Genomic DNA, 18798 nt, shown 5'->3' on the forward strand with positions numbered 1-18798 from the left:
TTTCCTGCAATCCTACTCTGGATAAACAGGTTTAGGTAATGTATATGTTGTTCTTAATCTCAGATGCTGTCTCTGTTGTATTATGCCTGTCTGTACTCCTATTACCTGCTCTTGCTCTGCTCATTATTGGTTTACTGTCCTTTATGGTGGTCTATTCAAGACTTACTGCCCCTAACCTTGACACTACATGCTTGTTGTTCTTTTGTTTCCCTCAATACAGCTAGGTGGGGTCTGCACACTCATTCAAGTCAAACAGCCCTGTTCTTCCTAAGTCCCTGTGATTTTCATGAGAAAATATTTTATAAATTATAAAATTGTGTAAAATTGTTCATATTCAGTGTCTAGTTTTGATTATGCTTGTTTTTATCAGACAAAAACAAAACCAGATAGTAAACCAGGCAGTGTAGTAAGCTTCAACTAACATTAAACTCATATCCAAATCTGTTAAGTGTACAGTTCTGTCTGATTGTGACACAAAACTAACTCCGTAGGCGCTCTATGCCATAATTACTAAAACTGAAACTAATATATATAAAAATAAAATAGAAATGTTTTTGTGAAATAAAAACTAAACTAAAAATACACGGTGAAGGAAAACTAAAACTAAACTGAATTTCCAAGTAAGGTCAGAAAAAATATAGAAATAAAAACTAATACAAAAAGGCAAAACTATAATAACCTTGACATACACACATTCCCACCAGATCATGTCTTTATAGTATTATTATATTTATTATCGTACTGTTACTTTCCTTCTACTTCCAGTGTCATGTTTTCATCTGTTCTTTCTATTAAGAAATTGTCACATTTTGGCACAACCTGCTAACTTCTATACTAGTACATATCATAATTGCGTACTGGTCAGTGCTACACTGCCTTCGTTTGTACTGCTGTCTGTCTGTCCTACAATGTTTACACATGTTTGCACACATGCATTTTAGGTTAAAATGCGTAGTTTTTTCTGTAGTCCTTTGTTCCATGTAGCAATGTGGTCCCAGAGATATATTGTTTCATTTCACTGTCTACTGTGCTAACTGTATATGGTTAAAATGACAATAAAAAACTACTACTTTATTGTGTAGATCTTAATAAAATGCCTAAAATCCCTTACACTTACCACTCTGTGATCAGGTGCTTTAGCACTTCCTTCCCTATTCCCTTCTATATCTACATCAATTAGACAGAGTAAAGAATCAGGCAGGAGTTAAATTACTCATTTAATTATGTATTATTGATAAAAATGCCCAAAAATATTAAATAAGCAGAATTCTATGTGCATATTGACACCATTCCCTTACTGCCTAAGTAGCAGTGCATTTTGTGTCCATAAGCGACTCTCAGCTTATTTTCAGTCTAGCTTGCTTTGCTACCACATAGTCTTTGAATGGAGTATTGAAACAGGCTACATGCCAACAGTATTCTCTTCATGGCAGGTTAGAGAGAGAGAGAGAGAGAGAGAGAGAGGTTAAGAAGGGGTAACCAACTTTAGGCCATTCTTACAACAAAACACAAACCAATGGGGCATCATAATACAGAATGGTCTCCAATTCAAAACCAATCATAAACAGCCATCCTTTAGACCAACACAATTCATGTACAATTCATCCCCCAGTTGCTTTGTCACCAGTCAATGGCCTTCCTGCAGATGATGGCTTATAGGCTCTAAATCTAAACACAGTCACCATTCCACTTTAATTTGGAGTTGACCTAGTTTTTCTACTTTAAACGGGTCTGTTTCTAATTGTATAAAGCATGTGTCTGATAGTAGTATTAATTATGTTTTTCCCTTCTGAAAATATCAGAAATGTGTCCCATAACTTAACATCTGAATATGATGATTAAACATTGTCAACAACTGCTTGATCAATGTCATTTTTTCTTATTCAATAATTATTAGCTAAATTAATTTACAAAAATGTATATAGCCTTGTATTTTGTGTGCAATCTAATCATTTAATAGAAGTGTTGATAGTGGCACAGACAGCACAAGTATTTACTTAGAAAACTTCAAAAGTTACTAGTTTAAGTTACCAATGACATGTCCAACAATGACCAGAGATAGAGTCATTCATTAAGCAATTGAAAAATCACATTGTCATGTGCATATCCAAAAAGTCGCCCTGATTTGTATCCACTTGTGCTCTATACTACGTTCCTACCTTGCTTTCTATAGAAGATAGGCAGTAAACGTGCTGGTAGTTGGTGTCCATTCTCCCTTCGAAAGATGTCATCACTGCTCTCATTAATGCGAGTTACTGGCCCTTTTCAGGGATACATTTGAATTGTGAGAGCTATACCCAATCTTCTTACTGATGTTAAAAATCTTCAGCCACCAGCTGGGATCCATACTTATATATATATATATAGATCTATACTAATAATAGCTTCCCTATTCTTTAAACACTTGTTGTATTCCATCCCTTAAGTGTACAGTACTATCATTCCTCTCATTTAACAAATTTCCCCCAATGTTAAACCCTATACTATACAGTACATTCTATTATTAAAAAAAATCAATAACCAATAATGCTTTAATTGGACTGATTTTATCTAGTAATGCTGTAAGAGCTAATGTAGTACTAAATATACAGCAGTAGCTGTCATGTGTTAGATTCTGATTAAGTACGTAGGAGGATTGTAGTGGTTACAGACCAGATTACATACAACCATTAAACCTAACTATTGTTCTCTCACATCAAGTATCAATAGGCCTCAGAATTATATCATTTTAAAAATCTTTATTCTTAAATGTTGTTTTTACACTAGGTGCTAACTATATACTAATCACATTTTCTAAACTATTTACTATTAATTATTCACATTTTTGTACAAATTGAATAAAAAAATTACATTGAGAATAACCATGCACTATTTCTATTAATAAAAACAACAGTTACAAATATTCAATAAATACATGTTGCTAGTGAGTTCATTTGCTGTTGTGCTTGCAAATAATTACCTTTTCCTCCTATATCACCTTACAGTTCAAATTCCCTTTGAAACACGATACTACAAAAAATAGATATTAGTGGGGGATTTTAATATGATGTGATAGTCTGGTCTTGGAGTCCAATAACTCAAAGCCTCTTCTTTTGGCTGCTCCCATGTAGGTGTCATCAAGTGGATCATCTGTCTCCATCTATCTATTGTGAATTTCCCATTGGGATTAATAAAGTATCTATCTATCTATCTATCTATCTATCTATCTATCTATCTATCTATCTATCTATCTATCTATCTATCTATCTATCTATCTATCTATCTATCTATCTATCTATCTATCTATCTATCTATCTATCTATCTATCTATTCCTGTGTTTTGCTTTATTTTCGGTCACCAACTGCCTTCATGTCCTACCTTGCCACATCCGTTATCCTCCTCTTTAGCCTTTCTCTTTTCCTCTTGCCTGGCAGTGCCAATCTCAACATTCTTTTCCAGATGTACCCCTCATCTCTCCTCTGCACATGCCCAATCTTGCCTCTCTCACTTTGTCACCAAACTGTCATACCCATGTTGTCCCTCTAATATACTCATTCTTAATCCTGTCTATCCTTGTTACTCTGAGGATATTAATATGTAAAACTTGAGACCTGATGTAGATTGATGCCTTCTACAATTTGGGACCATGGAGATTATTTACTTTGTTACTGGCACAAAACACATTAAACTTTTAGTTGACTTGTTTGCATTAGGAACCCATGATCCCTTTAACTGGAACTTGAATACGTTGCAACAAACAAAAGTTCAGTAGTCAATCGGTCGATGGTCTGATCCATGGCTTGATCCCCCTTCTGGTATGACTTATTTCTCCATGGAGTCAAAATGTTTCTTTGTTTGCATACTTTTATTACGGCTCAATCTCTGGGTTCAAACTGAACTGCTGTTATCGCTGATGGGCTTAGGAGGAGCAGCTTTTACCTGCAGGTATAAAGACTTAAGAGTTTTGCTCAATATTTAGTCAGTGCTGCAATACTTCCATCTGTAAGTTTCTTTGGGATCCCATAAAGGAGGAGAAGATGTCAGCCATTGTGCTGGTCTGCCCTTAATATTTCAGGAGGTATTAGGCCTGTTTCACTGGGGACATCCCATTATTAACAATGACACCAGCAGTAAGGCAGATGGTCGTTTTAATCCAGTTTCGGAAAGTATCTTGGCCAATTGGTTTTTAATAGTCAAAGTGAATTGTGTAGGTGGTAAAAGCAATGTACAAGTTTACTTTAATTTTGTATTTTATTTCTTGTGTTCAAAACAGATCCTTCAATAAAAACTTATCATCTATACAGGTGCTGGTCATAAAATTAGAATATCATGACAAAGTTGATTTATTTCAGTAATTCCATTCAAAAAGTGAAACTTGTATATTAGATTTATTCATTACACACAGACTGATGTATTTCAAATGTTTATTTCTTTTAATGTTGATGATGATAACTGACAACTAATGAAAGTCCCAAATCAGTATCTCGGAAAATTAGAATATTGTGAAAAGGTTCAATATTGAAGACACCTGGTGCCACACTCTAATCAGCTAATTAACTCAAAACACCTGCAAAAGCCTTTAAATGGTCTCTCAGTCTAGTTCTGTAGGCTACACAATCATGGGGAAGACTGCTGACTTGACAGTTGTCCAAAAGACGACCACTGACACCTTGCACAAGGAGGGCAAGACACAAAAGGTCATTGCTAAAGAGGCTGGCTGTTCACAGAGCTCTGTGTCCAAGCACATTAATAGAGAGGCGAAGGGAAGGACAAGATGTAGGAAAAAGTGTACAAGCAATGGGGATAACCGCACCCTGGAAAGGATTGTGAAACAAAACCCATTCAAAAATGTGGGGGAGATTCATAAAGAGTGGACTGCAGCTGGAGTCAGTGCTTCAAGAACCACCACACACAGATGTATGCAAGACATGGGTTTCAGCTGTCGCATTCCTTGTGTCAAGCCACTCTTGAACAAGAGACAGCGTCAGAAGCGTCTCACCTGGGCTAAAGACAAAAAGGACTGGACTGCTGCTGAGTGGTCCATAGTTATGTTCTCTGATGAAAGTAAATTTAGCATTTCCTTTGGAAATCAAGGTCCCAGAGTCTGAAGGAAGAGAGGAGAGGCACAGAATCCACGTTGTGTGAGGTCCAGTGTAAAGTTTCCACAGTCAGTGATGGTTTGGGGTGCCATGTCATCTGCTGGTGTTGGTCCAAGGTCAACGCAGCCGTCTACCAGGAAGTTTTAGAGCACTTCATGCTTCCTGCTGCTGACGAACTTTATGGAGATGCAGATTTCATTTTCCAACAGGACCTGGCACCTGCACACAGTGCCAAAGCTACCAGTACCTGGTTTAAGGACCATGGTATCCCTGTTCTTGATTGGCCAGCAAACTCGCCTGACCTTAACCCCATAGAAAATCTATGGGGTATTGTGAAGAGGAAGATGCAATACGCCAGACCCAACAATTCAGAAGAGCTGAAGGCCACTATCAGAGCAACATGAGCTCTCATAACACCTGAGCAGTGCCACAGACTGATCGACTCCATGCCACGCCGCATTGCTGCAGTAATCCAGGCCAAAGGAGCCCCAACTAAGTATTGAGTGCTGTACATGCTCATACTTTTCATGTTCATACCTTTCAGTTGGCCAACATTTCTAAAAATCCTTTTTTTGCATTGGTCTTAATTGATATTCTAATTTTCCGAGATACTGAATTTGGGACTTTCATTAGTTGTCAGTTATAATCATCAACATTAAAAGAAATAAACATTTGAAATACATCAGTCTGTGTGTAATGAATGAATCTAATATACAAGTTTCACTTTTTGAATGGAATTACTGAAATAAATCAACTTTGTCATGATATTCTAATTTTATGACCAGCACCTGTAGTTGTATCAATTTAGCTGTTGTTGTGGACTGTACTCAATATCCATCACAACAAGTAAATAAACACAATGTAAAATAAAGTCAATCTGAATATATACCAAGGGAAGAGGCATTCAAGTTGGTCTCACAATATTCAGACAGTTGGCACATAACCTTTGCTGCAATAAAAGTAATTTTGTAACCTAAAATTCACTTGCTATAACACAAAGGCTCAATTAAATCAACCACCCCCCTTTCTCACACCTGTGTCAATTTTGCTGTATCTTATTAGACTGAATGGGGAGCAAGAGTGTATTGGGCAGGGAAAACCCTGAGACCAGTCCCATTAATGTAACGGTTGATAAGAGCCAAATGTTATAACTCACCTAGAGATAACAAATATATTCAAGGTTAGAAGTAAAGATCAAAAGAAAAGAGAAGGCAGGCATGTGGAGGTTTTTAGGTAAAGAGCCGTGTTCTATGGTGGCTCCTGTAGAAATTAGGGAGATTCTAGTCCATTATTCTAAATTACAAATATGTTTGTCTTTATGTTCAGTGCACCCTTTGAAGATGAGAAATGGGCAGTGAATGCAGGCCAGGGAGCTAGGAGTTAATGGAAGGCAGTGTAGCACCTCCAGAAAATATCTTTCAGTCAGCAGAAGAAGTAGAAGTCAAGGAACTAATCCGCTGTCTAATCAGTTTTAGAACAGTTAGGCTCTGCATTCCCATTTTCCATTTTTATAATTGTATAGTATTGGTCAGGTACGTGCACCTTTTTATTTGTATTTTAGTCCATCCCTCATCCAACCCGCTACATCCTAACTACAGGTTCACGGGGGTCTGCTGGAGCAAAACCCAGCCAACACAAGCACAAGGCAGGAAACAAACCCCGGGCAGGGCGCACACACACACACAAAGCACAATTTAGAATCACCAATGCACCTAACCTGCATGTCTTTGGACTGTGGGAGGAAACCGGAGTATCCGGAGGAAAACCACGCAGACACAGGGAGAACATGCAAACTCCACGCAGGGAGGACCCTGGGAAGCGAACCCAGGTCTCCTAACTGCAAGGCAGCAGTGCTGCCAACTGCGCCACCTTGCTGCCCTTGTATTTCAGTCTCCGCTTTTAAATCTTTTACAAAAGTGACAGATATTTCATTGTGTCTAAGGGAAAAAGGTAGTTCATACAAAATATAGTATCATCTTTTCCTACATAAAATCCCTTTAATTATTTCAAAGGTTATTTAGATCAGAATACATTATTTTGAAATATATCCATTAACATCTTTTAACATGTCATCTGAAAGTTGAAACAGTTTCTTTAAGCTATTATTTTTTTACTAATTAATTAACACATACATTTCTATCTTGGGCTTTAGCATTTTAACTAATTGCCCAGAATGTTTCATTAGAACATCAAATTATAATAAAACTAAAACTTTCCATCAGATGTGCAGTCATGCAAATGTTAACATTCTATTCTATTTCATAGTTAAAATGTACAAATTAATTATAATAGAATGAGTGAATGGATAAAGAAATCAATATATCAATACATGCATTAAATGCTTTATAATTCAAAATCTTATTTGTATTCAGAATGCCTTCAGAATAGTTAGTGCATCACACTATTACATATTTAGAATGGAGATTCTGTTCCTTTGTCAGTTAACCAGTACAGTTCTTTAAACTAAGAAAATATTCTAATACAGTATATAAAATGTATATATGCTTAACAACATTGATTTCTTTACCTATAACTTCTTGTTAAGGCTAGTTGTTCATGCAAGCTTTTTCATTAATATCTGAAATTTTTCCTTGCATTTTTTTCAGAGTGTTCTGTAGAAAAAGCAGAGTCTACTTTTTTGTTGATTAAAAAATTTCTCTTACATTATTTATTCAATATTCTTATTGGCACAGCATTTCTCGTTACGGAACAATACCTAGACTGGAGGCCATTGCATCACAGAATGAGCACACAAACACGCCCCAGAGCCAATCCAGCACCTGGAGAACCCACACAGACACGGGGAGAATATGCAAACTCTACACAGAAATATTCAAACTTAAACTTTCTTATTGTAAGGTAACAGCGCTATTCACTGTGTCCCTTACCACCTTTCATTCCAAATTTTACAACATGTTAAACCTTTTGTCAAATTACCCAGCACTATATCTATGCATTCACAGTATATCTACTCTATAACATTAATCTGACTCCTAAAAAATGTATCTAAAATTTAGTCAATTAAACAGTGTCTTTATACTGTAAGCACCAGGCAGTATTATCCAGCATCATGCCCTGGAGTAAAGAGGAACCCATGCCGAGAAGAGCAGCCAGAATGGAAAGACAGTGATGGACTGTCATCCCATTCGGGATGGGTATGGGACCTTTACCTGGACAGGAGGATAAAACAGTGGAGCATTGGGAGAAGGCTCTTGGAATGTATTTATCCCCAATCCACTAGATGGCAGCATTCCATAACCTCAGTAACCATGTGGATACCTGCAGGACATGATGAGAGTTGTAGTGCTGTGAGTCAGCCCTGCTGGGTACCATGGGTGCTGTCAGAGGATGCTTCAGGGATTCATGATCCCTGTTTCTTAGAGTTTCCGTTCAACACCAAAGTGCTTCCATCGAGCTATGCCCTGGCACTGGAAGGACTCCTGGGTCTGACATAAAAGGAAACTATCCATCCTCCTCCAGTTGAGTCAGAGTCGGGAGGAGTGAAGACAACACTCACTAGAGGGAGGTGAACAGAGAGGAAAGAGAAGGAAAGAAGAAATAAATTGCTTGTTATTGTGTTTGTGCAACCTTAGAAGAAACCTTTGTGAGGTATTTCGATAATAAAAATCTCTCTTTTGAATCTGTGATTGCATTTGTGTTATCTGTGTCTAGGTTTTGGGGCATGCTGGCGCTCCTTATTCTGTCACAATACGTACTTTACATGTAATGTGCACTTAAATAAAACAAGAACATCTATAGTTTGAAAACAAAATAACCATTCTGAAGCACACACCACAACTTGCAGCATTATTATTCTTTACAGAAAGTGTCCCCTTTGTATTTTATAATTATCAAAGAACATTTTCCTCTTAAAATTTGCACAAGTAACAATGTAAATGGCATAATTTTCAAAGCTAATTGCGGACAAAGAAATCGTTTACACGTGTGGTACCATATCATACTGAAGTGAGGTGGCCGAGCAGAGGCCGAGTGCTGAAGAGATGCTTTGAATTGCGCTTTGAAATCAGCACATTCATAACAGAAAAAGGAAGGCCTGTCAAAGAGATGTCTGATTCTGAATGGCTTTGGAAATTGCCTTTCTCTTTAATATTAATATCAAAACAATTTAACAGCAATAACACATATTCAGACTTCCCTTTTGATCTTCTTTCAAATTTCAGTTTTTATCAAAAATGTATTCTTAAATGTGTCTGGAAACTCCTACATCTTACTTAATCTTTGTATCACTAAGTACTTTCCCTGCTGTAAAACTTCGGTACCACTTTAGTTTTCATTTACTGCAAAAATGCATCTATTACTCATTTACTCTTTAACAAGCGCTTAACAAAGGCTTCTTTTGGTCTTCATAACACTTATAAAACACCAGTAGATCGGTTATTCAGTTCTGTGCAGAGTGGCATATTGACATGCTGGTAAAATGACTTGTTAATATGAAAGATTCACAGGTCTTATAAATATGGCATATCAAGACAAATATGTCTCAGTTAAGCCACCTCAGACCACTCCAGTGTGAAGTTGTGTTAGTAGGTCACATTGTAGATATGAATAAACACTTTACTGATGGTTTGTGTTATGAAGCCTTTGTTAAGATCTTGTTACATAATAGTAAATGAGTAAATTATGTATTTTTGCAGCACCTATATTTAAGTGTTACCAATCCTTAGCACATATAATTAAAATGTACATTTGCGGTGGAGTGATATGCTGCATATAAGTTGTGAGTGTCACAGAGAACAGATGGGCATCCCATTTAGAAAACAGCATGCCCTCTGGACAAAGTAAAAGGTGCCAGGGAATGGACAAGCAGAAGCTGGAGGCCAGGAGCTGTTCCATCCCCCATACATTAGGTGGCAGTGGTTTGCCGAAGGCATCCCAGCTTAGAAACCCGCAGGGGTTCATGGGAACTGTTGTCCAGAAGTGCAGCCGTGTCGGGATTCCTGTGTGCTGCAAGGGGGCGCTGTCAGGGGAGGACTCATAGACATAGAATTACTAGACGCCGCATGACCAGCAGCATCGTACGTCAACGTTGCCGCCATATTGCGAGTGGCACTGCTGTGGAGTGAAGTAATGGATAAAGATGCCTCACGCATGTGCTGCTTGGGATTGTACAAACCGCTGTACGCTCCAAACCAGATCCCAGGGGATTACATTTCATAGGTAAGGCTGAACAATTGTTTTGGTTATATTTGGCCATTAGAAAATCCCGTTTTATAATCTTAACTTTAGCTACTCCAGGCTAAGATAGCAAAGCTATGCATTTATGTGCTCAAGTGAGCCTCCAAACAACGTTTTGGCTAAACGTATTTAGTCACTATGTAGATTGTTGTTAGCTGTTAACTTTTCTCAAACTTTGAAGGTTTCCCAAAGAAATCCACCTCAGGAAGCAGTGGGAGATAGCTCTTAGACAGGATTTTGAGAAAGCTGTCCTGTGATGTGTGCTGTGCTAGTTTGGTAACAGATGCTGTACCAGCATCATATGATCAAAGCTACCACTTGCTCACATTAAAAAACAAAGGAGGTTTGATGATTCCTTCTGAGGGTATAGTCAAGGTGGTCAAAGTCGCTGAGCGTGTTATCCGACAGTCGACATTAGGACAAGCTGTCAGTGTATCTTTGATCAATCAGTTTGTTCAGGCTGAGTTTGGTTCAGAAGGATGTGTTTTTTCTCAAGGAGTACATTGAGGAAACACAGTTTGAAATTGACAACCATCATTTTATGCTCATGTCTTCAGTTGTGTCTGTCTTCCACAAACTAAGGCTGCACCATATTGCCAGACTGAATTCTCAAATTACAGAGTGGCAACACACGGAAAAAGCTATGAAAGACAGTTCTGTTTCATGGATTTTAGATCCTTTCCTGTATATATTTAAGTAACCACATTGTGTGTGTGTGAGAGAGAGATTGAGAGAGGAATGAGTGAAATATTTTCAGAAATTATTAAGCCAATTTGTATACAATAAAATTGTTTATTTTTGTCATTGAGTGTATCATTTCTCTGTTAAAAGAAAGACAAACAAAGATATCTGGCAGTAACAGTGCAAAATTCACAATTGGTATGCCAGTTTGAAAGATAAGTTTTGAGGGTAGTTTTAAAATGTGTTATTGAATTGAGCTGACGTATATGAGAGGGAAGAGAATTCCAGAGTTGAGGAGCACTACGACTGACGCTTGAGCTCCCATAGAACAGAGTTTGATGTGCAGTACAGAAAGTAGAGCTGCAGATGAAGATCTGAGTGAGCGAGAGGGAGTGTAAGTCTGTAGGAGATCAGCGAGGTAGGGGGGAGCAAGGCTGTGGAGAGCTTTAAATTTTAAGAGCTGTATTTTGTATTGTATTCTGTAGTTAATAGGGAGCCAGTGAAGTTGAGAGATAATAGGTATAATATGTTCAGTGGATTTAGAACAGCAGGTTATTATCCTGGCAGGAGAATTTTGAAGAAGTTGTAAGTGATGGATAAGTTTTTGTGGGATGCCAGATAGAATAGCATTATAGTAATCTATACGTGAGGTGACTAGGGCATTAACCAATACTTCAATACTGTGTTGCATAAGAACAGGGCGAAGTCTAGAAATGTCCCAGAGATGGAAGAAGGCAGTTCTGAGAAATGTTACTTATATGGAAGGAATTATTTAATAATAATAATAATTATTATTATTATTACTTTAATAATTGCCATTATTAGTATATAAATGGATATAAATAATTGCATTTAAACGATTCACCAAAATCTGTTGTATGTAAACGATACTGTTTTAAACGTTATTGTTTTTTCATCAGAAAACCCGGTTTCCACGTCTACCTGTATTAGTTTAAATGGCACTTTTGCCACTCGCAATATGGCAGACGCGCTGACGTATCGTGTCGACTGGGCAACACAGTGAATGCGGCGTCTATCTATATATGTCTATTTGAGGACTATCCTGGTTCTCAAACAACCAGGAAGTAATCCCCACAAGTAATGCCAAGTCACCAGAATCCATTCTGGGTCCAGCATAAAAGGAGCCTGACTCTGACTCCCCACGGTTAGGCAGCAAGCAACACTGAACTGGAGATGGAAAGAAAAGAAAATGTTTATTGGTTGCATCTCACTGTACTTTATAATATTTAGTGCTTGCTGGATTAAGAAATTCATTATTTGAACCCGTGACTGTTGTGATGAACAGCACGCATGACCGGGCATGGGTTTTGATCCCTTACCCGGCCAGGGGGCCAGTAGGATGAAAGGAGAGGTGGAGACACCCTGGCAAGGCTTCTGGTCCCCTTAAAGCAATAGATGGCAGCCTCCCTGGGCAACGTTACCAGTGTAGACACCTGCAAGGCATGTTGGGAACTGGAGTCCTTTAGGGTAGCCTTGTCATGTTCTCTAGGTGCCACCAGGGTGTGCTGCAGGGATATGTGATCCCTATTCTTTGGAACTTCCATTTCACCTGGAAATGCTTCCTATGGACTATGCCTTGGCACTGAAAGTACTCCCAGGTCCAAGCTAAAAGGAACCACTGTGCCACATCCAGGCAAGTTGGAGTTGGGAGTAAGGAGAACAAAGCTTGCCTGGAAGTGTGGAGGAGAGGAAGAAAAGAGAAAAGATTTTTGTTGTTCTGTAGTAAAAAAATCCTTTTTGTAAGGTAATTGAAAATAAAAAGTCACTTATTTGAACATGGAACTTGTGTTTGTGTGGTGGTGTCTGAGGTTTGGGAGGCTGCAATGCCCCGTATATTGGTCATACTGTGTTGGAAATTATTGGGTCTGAGTTGTGAGGCTTGGTGGTACATCATGCTGGTTACAGTTGGTAAATATTTTGTATGTCTTTATTTGTAGAATTAGAATTTTACTTGTTATAATGTTTAAAGAGCAAGGAAAATGGACAAACCAGTTTTTCTCTACCTCCAAAAGTTTAGCAATGCTGATTTTTATGACTGAATTGCTGGTCACCCGTGACAGAGAGGGTAGTTTTATTGCTTAATGACTTGCATTTCCTTTCTTGGTTGTTTGTTTGAAGCAAACAAAATTACTTGAGGTGAAGTTTTGGGGGGCTGTGCCTGAGCTATTCCTTAGTGAATGGCCCAGTAAGATGTACATTTGTGAGAAGCGAGACAGGGACAATAATGAAAGAGGCTTGCAAAAAGGCATGCATTTTGGTTAAGTGTATCCATGCATCAGGCACAAGGCAGAAACAACACCTGGAGAGGGCATCAGCCCTAATCACAGGGTGAACACACTTACTGGGGCCAATTTAACAATGCCAACCTTTGTGCCTTTAGATTGTGGGAGGAAACTGTAGGAATGCAAACTCCATAACACTATGGACCCTGGTCTCCTTGCTGCATTGCAGCAGTGCTACCACTGGACCACCGTGCCAACCTGTTATGATTAACTAACATGTAAACTGTTTCATTTGATAACTACATGGCTCAAACATTTAATTTATTACACAACACTTGACAGAGGAGCTGGTTTTAACTGACAGCCTTATTCTCGTGTTCAGCTCATTACTTAATTTTCAATTTTTCAGTGTTTTGATATCTGGGTTCCTCTAGTCCATTTCTGACCTAATCTGGTTCATAGCCTGAGCTTTTTTTGGTGGGCTAGAATGGTGTTTTTTCTTGACGTGTTCTCCATGGGCTGGAACACTCAGGATACCATTTGGCATATTCTGTAATCTGCACTAAACAGTATTCTCCTTTGGTACATTCTTCTGTTTCACAGTAAGTGTAATTTTAGTATCATTTTCCTGTTTCTGAGTCCAATGTGGATAAATTCCAATGTTTTCTACAGCCCCATATTCTCCAATGGGTCATTTGTACGTTAAACTTCCACTTACATTGTTGGAGACAAATCCTTTCAAAGTATATTTTGACCTAATTTTAGACCTTTTCTCACCCAGTTTTCTTCTGCTTCCTCTCAATCTGTTCCCACTTCTATATGGTGTCAATGTGTGATTTTTCTTTCAGTATGATTTTTTTTTATCCTCTGTTAAACACAACTTTTCTCTTGCTTCATTATAAAACCATAAGGTATAGATTTTATACAACACAGATTACAATTCCTAACACATAATTACTTTGCTTTTCATTTTTATCATTTTACCACCAAATGTAAAACTTTAACTAACCAAACCAATGAAAAGAAAATCCTTAAACCTACTCAACGCCCTACTTCAACTACTGTACTTGCCCTGAAGATAGCAATTCTTGTCATGTGTTCCTTTACTGTCAGTTGATATCTTAAATAATTCCATAAATGTTGGTTTACCTTGTTCAGTCAGAAAGTCTCAGAACAATTAATCTTTATGCTAACTGCTCTTGTGTACTTTTAAGAATTTTAACCTTTACAATGCTTGTACTTTTTTAGCTCCGGGCCTCATTTCTAAATGGTGCATACGCACAAAAATGTTGTGTATGCCCTTTGCCACGCTCACTTTGAGATGTATAAAAACTAAACTTGGCCTAAAGCCACGCACATTTTCACAGCAGCCTCACCATACATACGCAAGTTTCTGCTTGGTTTTGCAAACGGTCGGCACCCAGCATCTAAGCAGTACTACTGTTTCTGTGCGGTGTCCCTTTCTTTTTAAGATTTTAATCCATGATGCTGGATTTATCAAATATACCAAAATTAGTTGCATATCATTTATAAAGTTAATTCACTTGATTGTAATTATTTTGTAACAATATAATGGTGCATGGAATGGCCAAACTATACCAGGTTTTTAGCCACGGGAGCTTTTAAGCGTTAACTTGCTGTGTAAAGAGCAGAGAATCTAGCCATTGTGGTGCTTCGTGCCAATGCTACACTGTAAGGCCAGGTTTATACTTCACATGACACAAAGCATGCTCCAGCAGACGCTACTGCTACACAAGCATTTTACTGTTTATACTTGCGTGCATACTTTAAGTAAATCTGGAAGATTTCACCAGGTGGCAGTGCGAGATAGCACTGGATGTTTAGTGATTACAGCCATCAATCTAGGGATGCGCCCATTCCAGCAAGCATCGGGCACGAGAAAGAGATAAAATCCCTGGACAGGGCATCAGCTCATCGCAAGGTGAACACAAGCATACACATACATTAGCATCATTTTAGCTTCACCAAATCCCTAAAACATCATGTCTTTGGAAAGAAACCAGAGCACACTGTGGAAACCAACCAGGAAAACATGCAAACTGCAAAATGCTACCGCTCTGCCACCGTGCCACCACAACATGTGTCATTATTATCAGTATTCATTATTTAAATGAAGTTAACGACTTATCTGTAAAATGTAACATACATATTTTAATGCATTTCATCACGAAAGTGACATCAAATATAAATCTAAGGATTCTAAATGTGCAGAGAGCTGGAATATCATAAATATAATGCATTCTGTTTGTGGCAATTACTGCTGTCAGTTCAGGAGGAAACCCCAGAAGCACGTAGCGATTAACAACTAGGTCGGTTTTAAGTTGATATTTACGACGGTCTACTTTAATGATAAAGTAAACTACAAGGTTAAAGTGGACATTTCGAGATTAAAACCAAAATTTCCACTTTAATCACAAAATAGACCTTTTCACCATGCCCTTAATTTTTTTCTCTGTGACTCAAATACGCTGCCATACATTCTGATGATGTTGTGAAGGTGCAAAAAAAAGATGGCACAGAATATGGTATGTGAGATCTTTAAAATGTATCATGTCATTACGTTGGGGAACGCTTGAATATAAAAGCACCATGAATGCATTTGTATGTCGGCATTTTGCTTCAAAACATTGAACTGTTCATCAAACATGGAAGCACACACAACGATCCCGGAGGATCCGCATAGCAGCTTTCTGTGATATGTAGATAGTAAACAGAGACTCTGACGTCACATTCCGACTTTTATCACATTGCACCCCCCGACATTTTGCTGGTACTGCAGCTTGTGCACGCATCATGTTAATTTCTGAGGACGTGCACAGAGGACGCATCAAATGAACATTGGGAACGCGTGGCAGCCATGATGCATGCGCATTTTTGTTCTGAGTGTAAAGTATAAACGAGCCCTAAAGATGCCTTCAGAGAATGAATACAGTATGTTTATGTAAATAGAAAACATGTCCACTCTGTCAATGTGCTGCTTTATAGTCCACAGAAATGTGTAATGTGTAATGTAATGTGTTTGTTGCATAATGTGGCTCACAATCCTGGCTTGCCCGTACCTGAAGAGACACGGTAGGATGAACCTGACCCACCAAATGATGAGCCAATTCTGACAACATTACAAGGTAATCAGATGCAATATTTATTTTTAAACCAATTCATTTAATTTGTGGTCAATATCACATAGTACAGCCCTTATATTCCTTAGTTCATTGGCCACATCTCTTAAAGCATCCATTATTGCATTTTGTGACTCCAGAACAGCGTCCGACAGCATACGGCCAGATGGTCGCCCTGAAGTTTCCAAGGAAAAGGTGTGTGTGCAGCCAGCACATAGGGGTCAGCATTTGTAGTATTGTCAGAAACAGAATAAGCAGAAGGTGGGCTGTAACTTGCCTTTTCATGTCAACTTTGATATCTGACCACTTCTTTATTTTATTTAGGGCACTGTGTGACTTGTCTCTGCCACGTTGTATCACTCCATCAATTTTAATTTGTTGCTTATACCCTATACCACTGCTTAAGCCAACAATGTTTTTCCTTGCTTCCACTTTGCATTCACAGAAATTCTTCTTTTTTCCATGCTTTTGCCACTGTCTTTTAACAAAACACTGAACAGAAGGGGCAGTTTATATTGATTTGCATATTCAAATATGTGAAATTCATTGAGGAGTCAGGGTGGGGCTGTAGGTGAATGCATGTGCATTAAAATTTACTTTGATTGGGATTTATAAAAGGAAAGTGCATGGAACCTTGCTTACGCACAGTTTTATGCATCTGAATTGTTTTGTGCATATGCACATTTCCAGTTTTGTTCATACATCATGTTTTAGTGTGAATTCTACACACAGCATTATACATGAGGCCCCAGGTCTTTTATTCTCTTTCTTTCTTAACTTCTCCTTTCCAATTTTGGCTCTTGGTTTCCATTAGTATGGTTAGTATTGCTAAAAGAATCCTGTTTGCGGGTGAGCTGATTGACAAATCTTTGAACACCAAGGTCTGAGAGCGACTTTAAAAATATATTATTATAGTAATTGCTTTTAATAATAAAACCACTCTGAACCTTATTCCTGTTGGTTTATGCCATTCCACCATAATACTGATTTACTCACAAAATTTGTTGCCTTTCTTTTTTCCTCCTATATTCTTTCAATTTAAGTTGCATTTAAAAAAAGACCATCTATTTAGTAACTACTCCTAACTCCTGGTAAATACAGCAATAGTGACCCATAAAGAGAAAGCTCTGAAAGTCTGATTATATTTGGTACCCATTTAATTTGTTTGATCTGAACATAGCTGTTTTTCCCATTACTCAGATAGGTATTTCTCTCATGAATGTGAACTATTTTCTTTTTCTCCTTGTAAGAGTCATTTTCTAGCTACACAAGATTCATAAATGTTTTACTAAATGATAGTGTATAATCTATGGGAGGTTCCTATAACCCCTATAAATACAATTAAAGGCGGAGTGGTGCCTTTGAGGCTAGGGATCTGCACAGCAATCGGAAGGTTGCCGGTTCGAATCCCGTAAGTGCCAAAAGGGACTCTACTCTATTGGGCCCTTGAGTAAGGCCCTTAACCTGCAATTGCTGAGCGCTTTGAGTAGTGAGAAAAGTGCTATATAAATGCAAAGAATTATTATTATTATTATTAATTGAATTGGTATATTCTAGCTATTTCTATCTGCTCTGACTAAACATTATTCTCAGTTAGTGATCAGCCTTGCCATGTGTAAGGTGTAGAGGGTACATGGTTTTAAACCGTGCCTTATGAACCTTTTAAGAATTGCGTACCTTGTGTGCGTGTTTTGTGTGTCAACTAACATGTAAGACAAGGTGCTTAATTGTAAGTGCTGCGCTATACGTTTAAAGTGTACAGAAGAAGAAGAAGTTAAGAATCTTTAAGTATAGAAGAAGAAGTAAAGAAGTTTTATGTACAGAAATGACTAAAGTTTTTCAAGAAAAGCCAAGTTTAGGGAACACACATTTTTCCTTTTTTTTTGCATTTTATTCTACGTGTGTAACACCTTTTTTCTTTATTCTTGTGTGGATTATTTGCTCTGAATTTTCACTAAATATTTTTAAACGAACTTTTAGACTGAGAAATTTTTTTTGACACGTGTTTTACCCGTGTTTGAATTCACCTTACACTCCGACGTCTACACTCATTCTGATTTAATACAATATCTGTGCATCAAATAGGTTTTTACTTAATAACAAGTACAGTAATCCCTCCTCGATCACGGGGGTTGCGTTCCAGAACCCCCCGCGAAAGGTGAAAATCCATGAAGTAGAAACCATATGGTTATATGGTTATTTTTATATTGTCATGCTTGGGTCACAGATTTGCACAGAAACACAGGAGGTTGTAGAGAGACAGGAACTTTATTCAAACACTGCAAACAAACATTTGTCTCTTTTTCAAAAGTTTAAACTGTGCTCCATGACAAGACAGAGATGACAGTTCCGTCTGACAATTAAAAGAATGCAAACATATCTTCCTCTTCAAAGGAGTGCGCGTCGGGAGCAGAGAATGTCAGAGAGAGAGAGAGAAAAAAGCAAACAAAAATCAATAG

The sequence above is a fragment of the Erpetoichthys calabaricus genome, chromosome 5 (genome assembly GCF_900747795.2).
Source record: "Erpetoichthys calabaricus chromosome 5, fErpCal1.3, whole genome shotgun sequence".
Classification (NCBI taxonomy): Eukaryota; Metazoa; Chordata; class Cladistia; order Polypteriformes; family Polypteridae; genus Erpetoichthys; species Erpetoichthys calabaricus.